This window comes from Phocoena phocoena, chromosome 21, assembly GCF_963924675.1.
Source record: "Phocoena phocoena chromosome 21, mPhoPho1.1, whole genome shotgun sequence".
NCBI lineage: Eukaryota > Metazoa > Chordata > Mammalia > Artiodactyla > Phocoenidae > Phocoena > Phocoena phocoena.
This window is the reverse complement of record NC_089239.1, coordinates 415,001-427,500: the sequence shown is the minus strand read 5'-3', so window position 1 is coordinate 427,500 and position 12,500 is coordinate 415,001.

Below are 12,500 nucleotides of genomic sequence, written 5' to 3'. Positions count from 1 at the left end.
GAGAAACTGTTTGAAAGTAGACATACCAAAAAACATAAACTTCCTTAAGGAGTTCCTCCACCTAGAGCGATCGAAATCACTTGTTCTAAATCCCATGACGACGAGATGACCCGTGAACATTTCCTGAGACTTTAGACGGTGTCAGCCATCATCCCCAAGTTCTTTTTCTTGCTGACGAACTTGGTTCACTCCCGTGAACTTATTGGATTTGGGGTCGACGTAGATAGGTAGAAGAAAAGGATGACCTCGAATGCCGATCACCCTAAAGACATGCCTAGTTTCATAAAACCCATACCTTGACCTTGGCTATTCTCAGCCGGAGGGTTCATCCTAGATCACGTGAACTTGCAAAACCCTTTGGGTCCCTCTCTAGTAGACTGAATAATTCGGGGGTGCTTCCTCCTAGGCCCTTCAAGAGAGCTCTTTCCCAAGTTAATTGTGGCACTCGGATCCGTACGTAGGAACAGGCCAGCTCTAGAAGGGAGCTAGAGACGTACCTGTTACCAGGCCGTTTCCAGATTCTTGCACAGCAGTGCCATAGAAACGAAGATCGCTTCCACAAGACTCTAAGGTCAGCAAAGCAACACTTTTTTATTATTATTTATTTTATTATTATTATTTTTATTAAAAGAGACAGCTGGTACACAAGGGAGAAGGTGGTGTGGGGGTGGGGGGGGAGAGACACCTCCACGAGTTGCTCTGATCACGGAAGGGAGAGTTTGTCTCGGGATCACCGATCATTTCCAGAAATCCTCCAAATGATCGGATCTGCAGCAGCCGGTTGCACGGTGGCTACCTATGGGGAATAGCAAGCGCTTCCACGAGGGGAAAGAAGCACATGAGAATTTTCTGCAAGAAAGCACAGGAACAGATAAGGGTTCAATGTACAGTGGAGCACCTCGTCTTGGGACAACTAGGTATAGTCGTGGGTGTCTACAGAGGTAAAGTTAATCTTTTACTCCCGAGAGCCTCTTGTGTGTGTGTGTGTGTGTGTGTGTGTGTGTGTGTGTGTGTGTGTGTGTGTGCGTGCGTGCGTGTCTGTGTGTGGCGGGGGGGGTTGTGGGTGGGTGGGTGTGCGGGTGTGTGTCTGAGACTCAGGCCCCCAGGGCCTCTGTTCTTTAGCTGGGAAGGTCTGTTTGGCCCTAGGCCACTCCCCAGTCTTTTACCAAAATGTCTGTAGGTCTGTCTCATGCGTACGTACGTACCTACCTACCTACATACATACATACGTACATACATACATATATACGTACATACCTACCTAGAGATCGACATGACCAGAGATTTCATAGCTCTCATTTAAAAACTTTTAGTCAGCCACGAAGCAGGTAGTACAATCGAAAATTCGCTCTCTCGCTTATTTATAAAGAACCGTTGGAATAGGTGACGTTTACTTCCTCCGATGGCTAAGGCTTTTTATTATCTGTGGGGAAAGACTTTTAAGATTCGTGTTGGTCCCGAAGGAGACGGCGAATTAGTGTTTGGGTGAGGGAGCCCTTCCACCGGTTTGTATTCTTAAAGAGACCACTTCCCCCTCCCCTCCCCCGTTGTTATCTTTTGGGTTCTTTGTTTGTTTGTTTCCGTTTTTTCTTTTTCTTTTTCCTTCCCTTTGGTTTCAGGTTCTACCTCATCCAGTCCACTGGCCTTAGTCTCAGTCAGGCCACCGCAGGCTGTGTTCACATTTCGGAGGCGGTAGAGATGTGCAAGATCAAGACAGTTCACCCAGAGAACTGGGCGGCGGGCGCCTTGCTGACATCGAAAAGCTGATCTGCTCATCATGAAGTTCCATTTCCCCTCCTCGTCCTCCTCGTCCTCCTCCTCCTCGTCCTCCTCCTCCACCTCGTCCCCGTCCTCGTCCTCCTCCTCCTCCTCCTCCTCGTCCTCCCACTCCGCCTCCCACTCCTCCTCCTCCTCCTCCTCCTCCTCCTCCTCCTCCTCCGCCTCCTCCCCCCCTCCCCCTCCTCCTCCTCCTCCTCCTCCTCCTCCTCCTCCTCCTCCTCCTCCTCCTCCTCCTCCTCCTCCTCCTCCTTCCGTGTGCTTCTCTCTGTCAAGGAGAAGATTTCCAACTCAAATGCAGACCAAAAGATTTCTAGGTTCCAAAACTTCAGGGTTCCATGGATCATGGTGTCCAAAATCTGCACAGGGCCTTCAATAACGGCCCTCGTTCTCAGCGCACACAAGTCCACCCCAGACCAAGGCACCCTAAGGGCAAAAACCCTCCAAGGTTTCTCCCATTAGACCCCGAACATCAGCACACACCCCCTCCCCCGGTCTCTATTTCGTATCGCGTGCGCTCAGGCAGACGGCAAACACATCGATCGATCATTTTCCTTTAGCGTGTTTCACGAACGTTGCACTGGCCGAAGAAACCTAGGTGTGTAAAAGCTCATCCCCGTGTAAAAGGCTTTAGGCTTTGGCTTCTCAGCGAAGGGGTCGAGCCAAGGGACCCAGGCCCCATCTGTCAACTTTTCACTGGATTCATTGGCCTCACTGTTGTCCCAAGCGACGGCTGGTCAGATTTCTCATGGTCATTTTTTGCCTTCTGGCTTTAGAAAGGGTCTTCAACTGGGGTAAAAAGAGCAGGCTTGTTCGGGGCGCTTTCGTGGTGGGGAGGAGGGGGTGGTGGCCCATAGAGGTAGGTCCCTTCGATTCACCCAATCTCAGGTAGTGCCCTATGCAAAACGTTTCTTTTCATACCATCAGGATCCTACCTCTGGAGAGTTTCCCTGCCTTAAACGTCCTCTGCCCTCCGCCTATTCATCCACCATCCGCCACCACCACGCTGACCTGTTCATCCCGTCCATGGTTTTTCTCTTCCGAGAAAGAAGGTTACCTATGGCTCGTCCCCAGGCTATGTGTGTGTCCATTCACCTCCTGAAAGACATGTCTCGGTCACCTCCGAGAGAGTTCTTGGCAGTGAGGAATTAAAAACAACCGCCACCGTCAAGGTCCGCGTGCAGGTTTCTGCGTGGGACCTCAGCCGTTCGACTCCCCGCGTCACCTCGGGTCCATTCATAGCAAGGAGTCCCCCGAGGGCCGGGTCTTACGGTGAGAGTGTGTTTGGCTGTGAAAAACACCACCCCTGTACACAGAGTTCCCAAAAACGGGGGGGGGGGGGGGGAGGTGTGTGTGTGTGTGTGTGTGTGTGTGTGTGTGTGTGTGTGTGTGTGTGCGGGGGCTGGGGTGGGGGTCGGGGTGGAGCTGAGGGCACGGCACGTCAGCATACCGAAGCGTCCGGAACCCCAAGGAGGCGGGCAAGGAAGGAAGGTGTCCCCGGGACAAAACCTTCCCTCCCCGTCCTTAGGGTCGATGGCCGGACCTGAGAATTCCATGGACACGAGACGGATTTGTGGAACCAGAATTCCAAGAAAGGGGGCCTGGCTAGCTGAGACCCCAAAATGAGTTTCTTTGGGGTTCGTTAGGGCGGCAGGCCAGGAGACACCCACCGTGTTCCACCCGACTCCCAAATGGGGCGAGTTTATCGAAGAAAAAAAAAAAAAAAAAAAAAAAAAAACAAAGCCAAACCAAAAGCAAACACACAACGCAAACAGAAACCCCACCAAACACACACACACACACACACACACACACACACACACACACACAGACAGACACAGGCACACACACACACACACACACACACACACACACACACACACACACACCACAACACAACTCTGGGTGCGCTATCTGCTGTCCATGACTTCCCGTGCCTTTTGGGCATGGCTGATAGAGATGGACATGAAACGGCAGGACAGCAAGCTGGCATCTCGGCCGGCCTAGAGAAGTCTCCCCGAGTGAAATATCAGAACCAGGGCGTGGGGTGGGGTGGGGTGGGGTGGGGTGGGGTGGGGTGGGGGTGGGGGGTCGCAGAGAGAGGCGGGGAAGGGGGGCCCACGTGACCTGGGAGAGAAGCGGGGGCAGGGGGCCGCTGACCGACCTCGGTTCACACCCCGTCCCCCTCCGGCCGAGAACCTGCCTTCGCTTCCTGCCCTCAGGTGTGTGAGAGGACCCTGTTTCTTTCCAATAAATACCAACACATCATTTCAGTCTGTTTGTGTGTTTCTTTTTGTGTGTTCGTTTTCTGGACGAGGCCAAAGAACCCTTCCAGTGAGTGGAGGCGTGTGTACAAAGGAGGATCTGACAGGACGGGAGGGTGCGGGTCAGTCCATGTGCCAAGAAATCCAGAGAATCTGTCGTAGCTGAGACTCGGGCCTTCTGCAGAACTAGGCCAAGAGAGTTCAGATTGGATCCTTCACTGCCAAATAGTCATCACAGCAGTTTCTTGGAAGGGATTGTGTTGCAGGAGCCAGCGTGGTGGCCCTCAGGCCTCAGGCCTCAGGCCTCAGCCCGGCAGGCAGGCAGGCAGGCAGTCAGCAGCTATTGTCTGTTGGTCCCGCCCCCACCCCCACCCCCACCCCCACCCCCACCCCCCGTTCCTTCTCCAGAGCTCCTTCCTAAGTCCCCTGGACTGACCTTTGCCAGGAGCGGGGGAGGGGAGGTCCGGACGATTCATTCGGCAGGGCCTCGTTCAATCGCTCCATTCAAATGCAGAAAGCTCTCCGGTCAAGTCGGAGCCTTTGACTTTGCCTCGAGCTTCTCTTTAATGAATGGCTCTGTCTTTTTTCTTTCCCCAATTTCCCCACCCTTAGGCTGCCCCCTCCAAACTGCAGGGAGGGAAGGAGGGAGAGAGCTAAGGGATGGGAGGAGGTTGTGTGAGAAACAGGCCTTTCATCCAAGCAAAAGGTGTCCCCTCCTTTTCCTAACCCAGGAAACCCCACTACACCATTTGAGAATCATGGACATTGCATGGAAGCAGATGATGTCTTCACTTGAGATCTTCCTCCGCAGGAGGACAGAAAGGAGGGCCAGTGTGTCCCTCTTGTGCTGGCCGGTCCTTAAGTCACTTGAATTCAAAATAATCAATAGAGCATGGAGGCACATTTTGGGGCGGCCTACTCTGGAGCCCAACCGTTCCCTCCTCTGAAAGTTCCTTGGAACATATTAAAGCTGAGCTGGTGACTCGTGTGTGTAGGTGTGAGTGTGTGTGTGTGTGTGTGTGTGTGTGTGTGTGTGTGTGTGTGTGTGAAGGAGAGTTCTAGATGTCAGGGTCGAAGCAACTTTAGAAGTCTGAAACACCTCTGATGATGTCATCGGGTGTTTGGTTCAAATTTCGGAGTGGCTCTCAAAGAAACAGGCACGAGGATTGTTTCCATAGGAGCCGTTGTGGCCGTTTCGTCAAGTTCTCTAGCTTCCGTTTGCACGGCTTCAGGCAAAGGGCCATTTTAGTTCTCAGTGAGGCCAAGTCAAAAGGGTGGGCGAAAATGGCAAACGTTCATGGAGAGAGCCGTAGCCAGCCAGATATTGGAGGGAACTCAAAAAACTTCGGGAGGCAGTCCAGTTTTCAGGTTAAGAACAACACCCTAAGGGAAACGAGTAGCTCCAGAACTTCATATCCACAAGTGAGTATCCCCGTTTTATGGAAACATAATTTTGGCCTCCAAGTAACGTATGCAAATAACTCTGTTGCCAAGGAAATAAGAAGCCTCACTGAGAGTTTCTGAATTAAGGAAGGTAGGGAGAAAAAGATCAGCGGTTCCATCCTGCTGACAGAGGTATAAGTTACCAAATGGATGCCCATCTTCAAAAAGAAAAACAAAACACAAAATTGGGTTTTGTTTGTTTGTTTTTCCTTGTATCTGGAAAACAAAAGATTTAAGAATCAGTCCTAATCCGTCTGTCTCTCTGTCTCTGTCTCTCTGTCTCTCTGTCTCCCTCCCCCTCCCTCTCTCCCTCGCCCTCCCTCTCTCCCTCCCTCTCTCTCTCCCTCTCTCTCTCTCTCTCTCTCTCTCTCTCTCTCTCTCTCTCTCTCTCTCTCCCCCTCCCTCCCTCTCTCTCTCTCTCTCTCTCTCTCTATATATATATGTATATATATATATATATATATATATATATATATATACATATGTATATATATACATGTATATATATATGTATATATATACATATATATATGTATATGTATATACACATATATATATGTGTATGTATATACACACACGTATATATGTACATATACATACGTGTGTGTGTGTATATGTATACATATATATATATATATATATATATATATATATACATATATATATATATATATATATATATAGGTATTTTATATAGGTTTTGTTTTTCAGATTCTTTTCTCTCATAGGCTTATTACAAAGTATTGAGTAGAGTTTCCTGTGCTGTACGGTAGGAGGCGCTTGCTTGTTGATTACCGATTTTATGTACAGTAACGTGTCTATGTTCATCCCAACCCCCTAAGTTATCCCCCGCTTCCCCTATCCGTCCTACCTACTTTACACAAGTAGTCATACACATTATCATCCTATTCATCAGTTCATTCAACCCCGTGTAAGTCATCCTTGCTCTTCTTGGAGTCCAGTCTTTCCATCGGTTCTGCCGACCTTGCCTGATGATCGAGCGTGACTGGACGAGTGACGGTTCCAAAAAGTTTGCAAGAGCTTCTGTGAAGGATTGTAGGATTTGCCCGGCGAAGCGGGTACCGTGATCTGATCACAGGGGAGGCTGTGGAAGGTAGACCCCAAGTGGCAAACACATTTTGGTTTTTTAACAGTCTCTGTGCCACGGTGAGGACATGAGTCTTGCAGTGAGTGAGGGAAGACTTCAACCCACACGGGAGACATACCTACGGCCACAAGAATGTTTGGATGACCCCTACTAAGTGGCAGTGGAATGAAGTCCAGCGGCTGGGGCTCAGAGGGTCCAGAGAGAGGAGGTTTTCTTTCCAGAGGGAAAAATAATTTTTCCCCCACAGGGTCACAAGCGTGACAGGTCAGACGTTGCCGGTAGACTGTAGAGATCTTCCCGCCAATGTCTATGTACAGTTGGAGTCATCTTCAAGGCACCATGGGTGGGTGAAGGAAGGCAAGGTGGGGGTGGGGGGTGGGGGTGGGGGAGGGGGGAGGTTGGCCAGGGAGTAACCAACCGGCCGCCGGGCCGCCGTCTCCCGTCTGCCATAGCCCCGACCGACCGGCTGTTGACAGGACAGAATGGACTTGGTCCACGTGTGCCCCGCCACCCCCACCACCTTTCAACAGGCTGTTGTTGCTGCCTTGGCATGAAAGTCGGTTAGAACATCTCCCTGATACTGGGTTCGGTCCCTTTCGTGTGAGCCTCCATTGTGACGACGACAGACCACCCTTTATGCCAGGGCAGAGAAGACTTCCAGGAAGAAACATCCCATCATTTCTGGAACAGTCAGAAGAACACATCGGTGTACAGACACAAGCCGAAGAAGACTTCACGTTGTTCCTTCCTCTTTGACAACGCTTCCCGTGTCATCGAACCTCTCCGAGAAACGTACTCAGTTTCATCTCTCTCATTTCTCAGGAGAGAGAACACATTTTTGGGCTATTTCGAGGGCCCTCTCCTCCTGCATCCTAACTCAAAGTGCGTTCTAAGTCCAAAGGACATCACCTGTCCTTCAATATAGGGGCAAGTGTGTCCAAAATATCCAAAAGGTTGTAAAGCACTTAATCGGATATAGGTCGCTGTGAAACAGTGCTTCGCTAGCCATGTCACCAACGTCCCAAGGAGAGACTTGCTAGGCAGAGAGAGAAGCTTCTTCGTCAGTTCTGAGCCACACCTGCTTCTTTGAATCTCGAGAGGACTAAGCTGATGTGAGTCCTCCGAGACCTGATAACGGCAACCTAGAAAATAAGTGATGACTTTTGACAAGGCATAAGCTTTTCTTTCTTGCTTCCTTTCCCTTCCTTCCTTCCTTCCTTCCTTCCTTCCTTCCTTCCTTCCTTCCTTCCTTCCTTCCCTCCCTCCTTCTCTCTCTCTCTCTCTCTCTCTCTCTCTCTCTCTCTCTCTCTCTCTCTCTCTCTCTCTTTCCTTCCTTCCTTCCTTCTCTCCTTAAAGATAAAGGAAGAAACCTTTCCTAATCCAATCTCTCATGATGGACAGAGCAGACCGATGAAAGAAAAACCCAAACCTTGTCCTTTTAACACAGAGAGACAACTAAATTCTATTTTTGCACTTGTTCCACGTTGATACGAAAACTCATTTCTGTCTTTGAATCCATCCTCATCTTATCCAGTCAGTCCTGACCACGGATCAGATTCCTTTCCAAAGACCATTTTCTTCACACACCTTTTCCAATTGTCTGTGCCCATTTTTAGCCTGTCCCTTGTTTTCTTTCTTTTCCATTGAGAAATGACCACCTTTAGGACTAAAATCTCTTTCTCCTTCCCCCAAACATTATCTGCATATCTTCTACTTTGCCTCCCCACTCCCCCAAAAAAGTCCTCTTCCTACCATGAGGATGGCGACATCAGGTAGCTTGGACCACGCACGTTCCGTTCCTTCTTTAGAATGCCTCGTCCTTGGACACTGTCTGCTTTTTTGGTTTTTGTTTTTTTGTTTTTTTGTTTTTTTCTTCAGTCAGTGAAAGTAAGGAAGCCAACCACAGTGAACCCTGTGAACATGGAATACTTTGTAGAAGTCCAGGCTCCTACCGAGTACGCTCTTTCCCTAAAGCACAAGATCTATCTAGGCATGGAACCAAACATGCTCAGTCTCTCCTCCGTAAAAGGTCCAAAGCAGGGAGACCCTTAGACTTGTGGAGCCATGAACATTTCAGTATTTTATCTTATGTGGAGATGATGTAGACGCTCGCTGAGATTTCACCCTGTCATGGCACTTAGCCAACCTCGAAGCCTAGAGATGACCAGAGATGTTGGAAAGTCTTGAAGTCGGCCTATGGAAAACAATCACTGGGGGGAAAGTTCCCCTTAAACGTTCTAATCTCGTTAACATCTATGCCCTCTATTTGTTATGAGCAATCTTACTTAGATGATTCGTGAACATTTCATGAGACACGAGGGCGGTTCAGTTCGTCACGATCTCTACACCTCCCGCCCCCCTCCCCTTTCACGTGAGAGATCTTCTTCCCGATTTCAGAGGGGAGAAGTAAAAGAGAGTCAGAGTGTCCCTCTCGTGGTGGTGTCAGTCTAATTCCAAAACATCTCTGTGCCACGGAGGCACATTTGGGGGCGGCCTACTCAGGGCCCCAAGACTTTCAAAGTCAAACTCAAGGAGGACGTAAATGTGCTTCACGCCACCGAACCCGAACTGGTGAACCTGATGGCTTACTAGGAGATGATGTGTCATTGGGCCACCCATTTAAGACAGAGAACCAAACACCCTCTCCTCGATGAGATGACTCGGAGCGAGTGAGTTCCTGGGGGTGGGGTGGGGTGGGGCGGGGTGGGGTGGGGTGGGGAGGGTGTCGGTCAGAGAGGGTCCTCTGCTCCAGGTGGGTCAATAAGCACTGCACATGACAGTAGGTGTTCACGGTGTTCTTGGGCAGGAAAGGCAGGGAGAATTTTATTTTGAAAAGCTTATCTTCTCACAGCATTGACACTAGGATCGATGATGCAACCTCACTGGGGGCGTGCGGGGGGCAGTGGAGGCCAGGGAGCCTGGCAACATAGAAGAGCCACGGAGGCTGGCTGTGTGTGACCACCCCAAGGATGTCCGGCGACTCCTCTCAATTGGGGTGCGGGGCGGGGGTGGAAGCGGGGGCGGGATTCCTCTGTGTCTGTCTGCATTCATCAGTCGTGGGAGAGGAAAAACGATGTTTCCTCAACGATCCTTCTGAGTTCTTGCCTGAGAGGCCCCTGTCCCCAAAAGACAGCTCGAGAAGAGAGCAACCCACGGCTGAGGAACGCGTGCACTGTGACCCCCACGCAGGAGAAGCCCAAGCCAGGAGTCACTCGAAACGGCGGGCTCTGAGCTTGAGCTTGAGTTCCTTCTCGAGGAAGATTTTGGTCCTCCTTTCGGGTCAGGAAGAAGAGGGAGAGGCAGAGCGGCAGAGCGTCCTTGTCGCCCACCCGTCGTTTCTGAAGCGCCTTAAATTCGCACTCATCCGTGTGCCAAAGCGGTCCATTTCCGGGTGCCGTGCCCGATTCCGGTTCCCTCCCCGCACGGAGAAAAATGTTCTGTCCCGATTCACTGAAATGCTCCCTAAGGGCCTTGCTGTGAGGCAGTGGACCTATGCCCATCCTGCCTCCTCTTCAAAGCATTTCTACCGATACAGAAGAAAAGACACCACCCCCACCCGCCATGGCCTGCCAAAGGCAATGCAGCTATCCCCGTGGAAGGGGGATCCGGTAGCATGCGAACATCAGTCCAACATCCCTTCCGTCTCCATGAGTTCTCATGGAAAATGAGGATGCCACAGGACCGGGAATGGGGGGAGGGGGAGTGGGAGTGGGGATGGGTGAGGGAGAGGGAGACAGAAAACGAGGAAGGGAGAAAGTGGGGGAGAGGCCAGGAGGGGGAGAGAGAGGAGAAAGAGGGAGGAGGGAGGGAGAGACGGGGTGGGGGTGGGGGTGGGGGGGTGGGGTGGCGGGGTGGCGGGGCGGGCCCGCTGGGGTGGAGAGAGAGACAGAGAGACAGACAGAGACGGAGAGGCAGAGAGACAGAGAGAGACAGAGAGGGAGACAGAGAGAAAGAAAGAGAGGAGGCGGGAAGAAAGAGATAAAGTGGGGGAGGAAGAGCAGGGATGGGGGAGAGCGAGAGAGAGAGAGAGAGAGAGAGAGAGAGAGAGAGAGGGAGGGAGGGAGGGAGGGAGGGAGGGAGGGAGGGAGAGACAGAGAGACAGAGAGACATAGAGACAGAGAGAGAGAGAGAGAGAGAGAGAGAGAGAGAGAGAGAGAGAGGGAGAGGGAGGGAGGGAGGGAGGGAGGGAGGGAGGGAGGGAAGGGGAGAGAGAGAGACAGACAGAGAGACAGAGAGAGATAGATAGAGAGAGAGAGAGAGAGAGAGAGAGAGAGAGAGAGAGAGAGAGAGAGAAAGACCGACCGGGAGAAAGAAAGAGACAGAGAGCGAGTGGCAGAGACAGAGACAGAGGCAGAGAGTGGGCGACAGGGAGCCAGGTAAAGGACACTGTGCTTGGGTATCTTCTGAGTGTTCGCACGTGTTTTCTGAGCTATGGAGATCAAGATCAGTCCCATGAGAAGAAGAGAGTCTGCCAGCCCCGCCCAGCACTGCTTGTCTTTTTGCAGAGATGAGAGATTCTAAGTTCGGGGCCCCCAGTGAGGGAAGCCGTCCCTTGTGTTCTGCCCGTGACCCTGATCGGTGTGGATGGAGGACGAGGCGACGTGGTTGGGGCTTCCCCCCCCCCCCCAAGTCGGGAACCTCTCTTTCTACCTCTTTGCACACTCCATTCATTCTAAGACCACCGTTGGCCTAGTCCCTTCCATGTCAAAGATGATACGCCCTTGCCAAGAGACCCAAGTTCTGGAACCCCCAATGGATCTCTCCTGCATGCACGGACAAGATCTTTCCAGTCCATCCCGTCAGATGAATGATTCTCAATGATCCTGAAAACCATGGATGAGGGCTAGCGTGGCTAAGGGCTTCCCTGGCGGTCTAGTGGTTAGGTCTCCATCCTTCCACTGCACGGAATTGAAAGGAAAGAAAAGAAAAGAAAAGAAAGAAAGAAAGAAAGAAAGAAAGAAAGAAAGAAAGAAAGAAAGAAAGAAAGAAAGAAAGAAAGAAAGAAAGAAAGAAAGAAAGAAAGAAAGAAAGAAAGAAAGAAAGAAAGAAAGAAAGAAAGAAAGAAAGAAAGAAAGAAAGAAAAGAAAGAGAGAAAGAAAGAAAGAAAGAAAAAGAAAGAAAGAAAGAAAGAAAGAAAAGAAAGAAAGAAAGAAAGAAAGAAAGAAAGAAAAAGAAAGAAGGAAAGAAAGAGAAAGAAAGAAAGAAAGAAAGAGAAAGAAAGAAAGAAAGAAAGAAAAGAAAGAAAGAAAGAAAGAAAAGAAAGAAAGAAAGAAAGAAAAAGAAAGAAAAAGAGAGTGAGTGAGTGAGTGAGTGAGTGTGAATCAACCAATCAATTTTAAAAGCGTTAATTAAAAAAAAAAGTAGAGTGGCTACCATTCCCTGGCCTCCGGCCGGCCCACGATCTAGAGTCCCCCGCCCCCGTTCCTCCCACTCGAACACCTCCGTCACTCAGGAGTCGGCTCCGCCCACCCAGGCCGGCCCAGTCATCTGGTCGACCTCTTTGGACCGTATAAAAAGCGACCGACCGGCAGGTGGCGCCCGACAACGGGCAGTCGAGTGAGCGGGCCGCATCGGGATCGGGATCGGGATCGGGAGCGGGAGCGGGAGCGGGAGCGGGAGCAGCGGGGCGGCGGGGACACGATGAGGAACCCGATCCTCCTGGTGCGCATTTCACCGCTCAGCGACGGCCGCGGACGGGACACTGGGGACCTGGGGACACCGGGACACGACGACACGAGGACCGGGGACCGGGGACCGGGGACCGGGGACCGCGGACCCGGAAGCATTTTTCCCCAACGTCCCTGTGATTCCACGGAAGGTTGACAGCAGCAGTGCGGCCTCAGCCGTCACGAGTAGGACGAGAATTTAGAGTTAAGCATTTCCTTTTGCCGTTCCTGTTGTCGTTTTCC